The sequence below is a fragment of the Pezoporus wallicus genome, unplaced genomic scaffold (genome assembly GCF_028554395.1).
Source record: "Pezoporus wallicus isolate ANWC-B61680 ecotype Strahan unplaced genomic scaffold, APGP_CSIRO_Pwel_v1 contig_6678, whole genome shotgun sequence".
Taxonomy (NCBI): domain Eukaryota; kingdom Metazoa; phylum Chordata; class Aves; order Psittaciformes; family Psittacidae; genus Pezoporus; species Pezoporus wallicus.
Window position 1 is genome coordinate 461,875 of NW_026639937.1, and position 6,654 is coordinate 468,528.

Genomic DNA, 6,654 nt, shown 5'->3' on the forward strand with positions numbered 1-6,654 from the left:
ACATTCACCTATTGGATCAAGCCTTAGGGAATGGTGACCCATTTCTTTCTAATTTCTGGATCCCAGTGTAGCTTGAAAAGGTATTAAATTCTTTATTGCTTACATGAGGAGATTTTTGACAAGAACAGAAGCAGAATGCAATCAGATCCTGAGGTTTAGGTGCCTCCAGGCACACACAATTGCTGAGCAGCCTCTGTCAATCCTTCTGTTGGACACATTTGTCTATGCTCATCTTTGCCTTTTTTTTAGATGTTTTAGACAGCTTTTAGAACTTTCTTTACACTAAAAATGTTCTTCATTCATGTTTGAATCAGTGAATATTAAGTGATGTTTTCGTTGCCATCATCATGAATGACTTCTGAGAAAAAAAAATAAAAAGCTGTTATTTTTGCATTATCAAGATGCACTTCAAATTAAAATTTAACAGCTAAAAATACTGGGGAAGATACATATTCATTTTATTAACTTCTCAAGTGTTCACATCATGAGGGCAAGCAATGCAGTAACTTCAGCAGTGAGTAAAGACTGCCATCTTCTGACTTCCAAAGCACATCTGCACGACTGAATTTACAGTTTAGTTTGCCCTCCTTCTGTTTTATCACAGTGCTTCCAACTGGAAAAACCCTCAGCCACATCTCGATCCTGTTGCCTAAAATCCTGTAGCCCAGCCAAGGTCTTGCATTCGTAGTATACTGCTCCAGCTCTGAAAGAGAAACATTTATCTGTGATAAATAAAACTAGTTCACTCCTATTTTCTTGCAGACCTACCTGTTTCATAAATTTGTCATCTCACCCACACTTCCAAAAGAATATTTTCTATCACCATTGGTTAATTGACAAGTTGACTATTTTATTAGTAACTTTAAGATTAAATGATTAATGCTGTGACAACACAGAGCACATGTATAACAGAGGTCCACCTCCCATTAGAAGTCAAGAGTATCCCAGCAACTAATGCTAATATCTTCAGAATTCACACCCAAAAAATTTCACCTATCTGGCATGTGAACTTAAAAGTAAGCATCAGAATTTTAATCAAATGCCTCAGGCTGTTCACTGAATTAAACCTATATTATAGAAGGTCTGCAGCAAATGGAACAGGTGTATGTATATACATTCTGCCCAAATGTCACACATTTATTTCTGACTCTAACAATAGACTGAGAAAAGAATAAAGCCCCTTTTTCAGCAGAAGGAAAGAATAATTATCAGTCTCTAATCACTGTAGTTTACTGCACCTTTACTGCACTATAAGCTAGCAGTGTACACTTGCAGCCCAGAAGGTCAATCGTATCTTGGGCTGCATCCAAAGAAGCATGTCCATCAGGTTGAAGGAAATGATTCTGCCCCTCTACTCTGTTCTGGTGAGACCTTACCTGGAGTACTGCCTCTGGCTCCAGAGTCCTCAGCACAAGAAAGAGATAAAGCTGTTGAAGAGGATCCAGAGGAGGGCCACACAAATGATCAGAAGAATGAAGCACCTCTCCTGTGAGGAAAGCTGAGAGAGCTGGGGTTGTTCAGTCTGGAGAGGAGAAGACTCCAGGGAGACCTTATTGTGGCCTTTCAGTTCTTATAAGGGGCCTATAAGAAATATGAGAAGAGACTTTTTATCAGGGCCTGTTGTGACAGGACAAGGGGTAATGGTTTTAAACTAAAAGAGAGGAGATTGAAGCTGGATGCAAGGAAAAAATTCTTTACAATGAGGGTGGTAAAAGAGTGGCATGGGCTGCCTAGAGAAGCAGTGGATGCCTCATCCATGAAGACATACAAGGCCAGGCTGGATGTGGTTCTGAGCAACCTGATCTAGTTCAAGATGTCACTGCTGATTGCAGGCAGGGAAGTGGAACAGGTGACCTTTGAAGGTCCCTTACAACCCAAACTATTCAATGATTCTATGATTCTGGCATAAGCCCCTGGCATGCTGCTGACAGAAAGCACAGACAGATCTCAAACTCAAAATGGAAACTCCATGTCTGAACCCAAATATTGCACATGGAAATACAACCTCTTATAGCAAGAGTCTGGTGAACAGAAGACTAGCTAGTATGTACTTGGCAGGAAAGCATGTTCTCCACCACTGAAAATATTGATAATCCAGCAGGCTTCCCTGATGAGGAAGAAACCTTTTGGCTACCAAGGCTCATCTAATGTTTAGATCACTTTCTATCTGTCCTACAGACATGCATTCTCAATGTGTATCCTGCTGCACAGCACTACTAACACAGCAAAGTTAGAATCTTACAGCCAGATCAAATTCAATACTCAACAGTTTAATCAGAATTTTGAAAAGTAAGAGCGGCATATAAACTGTCATTTAGATGAAGTAAGCAGACACCTGTGTTTGAAATTGCCCTATTATTTCTGTTCTTATGTTAAGGAAAATCTTTCTTCATATTCTTTCACAACTCTCAGTCTTCTTGTGTCTTTTAAATATTCCAGTACTTTTGACTTTTTCCTGAGAGAAAACCTACTACTGTCATATTATGCAAGCTCACCTTTTGCATTAGTTCATTTCAGTGCATTAAAGTTCTAATCCAAGCTTTAATCAAATCTAGGAGTGAGTGCACGTAAATTTTCTCTGTATTTATAAAAAAATAGCTAAATATCCTTCATGCAAAGTGTTCAGTCGTCCAAAAAAAAAGCCCACTGATTAGATATGTAGGATTCCTCCCTTTCTCTCCTCTTCTCTCCTCAGCCTTTTGGTGTCCCTGGTTCAATCATCAGATATGCATTTAGTCCTTTGGGAGGGAAAATAAAAGAATATATAGGTCTTTGAGACCACATCTGTGTTCTAACTGTTCAGTTCTTGGCTCCCCAGCACAAGACAGGCAGGGATGTAACAGAGTAAGTGCAGCAAAGGGCTACTAAGATGATGAAGGGACTGAAACACCTCTCAAGTAAGAAAAGTCTGAGAGAACTATGACTATTCAGTCTTCAGCACAGAAGGCTCAGGGAAATCATACTGGTTTGTATAAATAGCTTAGCGGAGACTAAAGAAGGTGGAGCCAGGCCCTTCTGAGTGGTGCCCAGTGGCAGGATGAGAGGACATGGGTACAAATTGCTTGAAATACAAACTGAAATATGGTATTTTTTTTTAAATATAAGGAAATAGATATATTTTTAATCTCATTATCTTAGTGTGTAATGGTTTTGCATTCCTTTAGGGGAATATGTGCAACTAACTGTGGGAATATATCATTCTATCAGAAGAACTGTGTAAATTTTTTTTTAGTTCAGCAGTCAGACTAAAAAATAGGCAAACAAAAACTAAGTTAGAGCAAGCCAAGTGCCACTTCAGAAAATTCTAAAATCAAAAGCATACTTGCCATAAGGCAGGCAAACAAGCAGACCTGCATCCTGCTGGTCATAACATAAAAACAACAGAGAAGAAAATGTCCATCTGGACATTGTATTATAGCTTTTTCTGGGTCATACTCCACTGTCCTGTTTTGGTTTTGTTGTGGTTGTTTTTTTCCAAATTGTAGAAAAAAAAAAAACAAAATAAAGCTATACCCAAAAAGGCTTTTTTTTTTTTTTTTTTGCAAGATGGTGTTGTTGGAAGGTAAAATACTGTCAGAAGTTGTCCTGTTTTCAGTAGAGTTAATTTTCTTCCTAGTAGCTAGTACAGTGCTGTGTGCTCAGTTGCTGGCTGAGTTTAAACCAGGACAGCAGTACACCCAGCACAGAGTACTGAAAGTCAGCTTCAAATGGCATCAGGCAGACATTTTCAATTTCTAGGAGCTTTGTGTCACATTAAAATAAAAGAAACCAAACCAAACCAAAAAATACCCCAACAAAAAATGTGTGATCTCTTAAGATATAACTGGACAAAATTAAACTGTTTATTTTCACCAGCTGAGCGATAACTACAAAGTTTAGCCTTTCTACAACAAAATTGTTCATCATCTAATGAATTTCAGTTCAACAGAATTTAATGGGCAACCCAGATCTATTTTCACTGACTTCATGTCACACTACATACATGCTACTTCAGTCCAGCCAGAGAATTATAAATTAGATATTTTTCTTTTTTTTTTTTCTTTTTTTTTATTTTGAGCAAACTGTCCATTCTGCTCCCTGCGGTGGTCTAGCTATCACTTGGAAGATGGCTTGACTGACTTCCACTTCCTTCTTAGAAGACAGAGAGAAGAGTGACAAGCACCCACAGTCCTTCTGACTGTGGCATGTCTGACTACCAGAATACAAATGCTAAATAACATAAAATTTCTTTTGATCTAAAATTTCCAATAGCAAAGATAGCACCTCATGCCTCATAACCTGCACAAAAAAAAAAAACGAACTTGGGTTTGAAGGATTATGCAGAAAATCTTGGAAAATTACACTTTTCAAGAATGAATAAAGAAAGATATACCATTATATGTTTATTTTATGAATGAGTTTTTAAACATTACTTTTATACCTGAAAGAATATATTTATTATAATCAGAACAGCTTATATCTTGAGTTATAGGGATGATCAGAATTAAAATAGAATTAAAATAATTCAAGATCTATCAGAAAATGATCAGGTCCTGAAGTCCCAGACTGCATTTCTTTATGCAGGTATCTTAACAGGGTATCATTCAAATACATTCACTTAATAGATTCTGATTTCATTTTGAATGTTTACTTGCATATTAACAGAAACATTATGAACAAAACCAAAAAAAAAAGCGATCATGAATTGCCTACAGACATTAGGCTGAAGCAAATTGAAGTATATTAAAAATCAGTATCCAAACTGTAATTTTCCAATGCTTACACAAAGATGTTTGGAGTACTACAACTCCTTTGCCCAAGGTGAAGGTTGATATTCTTTAGAAAATGAATATTAGCGAATATTAACACAAAAACTACTAGTTAAAAGGTACCAAAGTTACTTTACATTTTCATTTAATGTCCTAGACATACTCCTTTTCATAAAATTGAGAATAGTACCTTGCTGTGTTGAAAAACATAGTCTGGAAGATCAAAAGAAAAATATAAAAAGGAACATTTTTTTTCATAGTCACATAAGAATAGTCACATATTCACCATACTGCTCACTGTGTCTTTCCAATTTTGTCACAGTCATACTCACAATTTGTATAGCTAGTATCCTGAATTGATTAACTATATTATATAAATGAGAAAAGCCTCCAGGAAGAGACATGAGCTAGAGCAAATATGAACAGAGAGTTTATTTTTGTCCAGTCACCCTATTAATGGATTACAGTTTTTTTCTTCATTTTTTTCCTTTTTCTTAAAGAATCTTTGAATGTAAGCATCAAGACTGGAAACTCTAATAAGAAATTTGAATCCTCTGCAATAGTCAGATCCTTGATGAATGTGGTGAATTACCAAATATCTTAGTGTGAACTGTGTTCGATACAATTGTCTTCAACTACCTAATGGATGATGATAAGGGGGACTGAGCCAAACTACTCTCAAGAGGTATGCAATAAAAGAATGAGGCTGTCACAAGGGAAATCCCAAATAGATTTAAGGAAAAAAGTCATCAAAAGTGGCCATACACTGGCACAGGATTATGGACAGGTTTTGGAGTCTCCATCCTTGAAAATTTTCAGGAGAAAGCCCTGAGAAACCTCATTGACTATGACAGCAGTCCAACTTGGGGTAGATGGGGTGCCCCCAGAGGACCTTCAGAAGTCCCTTCCAGACTACATAATTCTATGGTTCTGTTGCACATTATGTAAAAATCTAATTTTGTCCTTTTACAGCAATGTTTCCCAGGTAGCTGAACAGTCTGATACAATAGAAAGGGATAGGACAAGGGATACAATAGAAGGGGATAGGACAAGGGGTAACGGGGTCAAACTTAAACAGGGGAAGTTTAGATTGGATATAAAGAAGGATTTCTTTCCTGTTAGGGTGGTGAGGCACAGGAATGGGTTGCCCAGGGAAGTTGTGAATGCTCCATCCCTGACAGTGTTCAAGGCCAGGTTGGACAGAGACTTGGGTGATATGGTTTAGTGTGAGGTATCCCTGCCCATGGCAGGGGGGTTGGAACTTGATGATCTTAAGGTCCTTTCCAACCCTAACTATTCTATGATTCTATAAAGTGTGTCTCTGTCATCTCAGGGGGTCACATAACGATTGCCCAATGTCCCCCATGGAACTGCAGCCCCTTCAGGGCTCATCCCCATCCCCTGCTTGCAGCAGTTCTGGAATTCTGGGGTGATGTCACAGCCCGCATTACAGCGGCAACTGCCCGTACCCAGGCAACAGCACAGACCTTCACCCCTGAACCCACACTTTTCCTCTGCTCCCACCTGTGTACACCAGTCCCTTCTGCACTGCTCCTGTTCTGCTCTTCTGCCCTACTCCTGTTCTGCCCTTCTGCCCTTTCCACTCCCATCTCTTTCCACTTGTTCCCAGTCCCATTTCCTTGTTCCCTGCTGATTGGATACCACCTTGGTACCTGAAATGCAGGCCCAAAAGATGTCCACCTTCGTCCTGCTGGTGTCCGAGCTCAGCCCTTGCGGAGGCGAGGACACAAAGGGCTGCCTTCGCAGAGTAAGGAACTGGTGGGTGCTGAGGCAGGCACAGGGCCGGGTCTGTGCCCTGGCCCCGCAGGCAGGGAGCATGGCTGCTCACCCCTGCCCTCTCTGCTCTGGCAGGTCCTGAAGCCCTTACCGCCCCGCAAGGCGCTGA

The 6,654-nt window shown here is 39.4% G+C and overlaps 1 long non-coding RNA gene across 1 annotated transcript; it reads right to left on the minus strand.

The window, feature by feature from the left end:
• Window positions 1-441: 441 nt before the first annotated feature.
• LOC130603347 (uncharacterized) lies at window positions 442-4,965 on the minus strand. The gene is made up of 2 exons (XR_008973134.1): window positions 4,886-4,965; window positions 442-703 (listed from the first exon to the last, which is right to left on the minus strand). It is a non-coding gene; the product is annotated as an uncharacterized LOC130603347 (long non-coding RNA).
• Window positions 4,966-6,654: the final 1,689 nt, after the last annotated feature.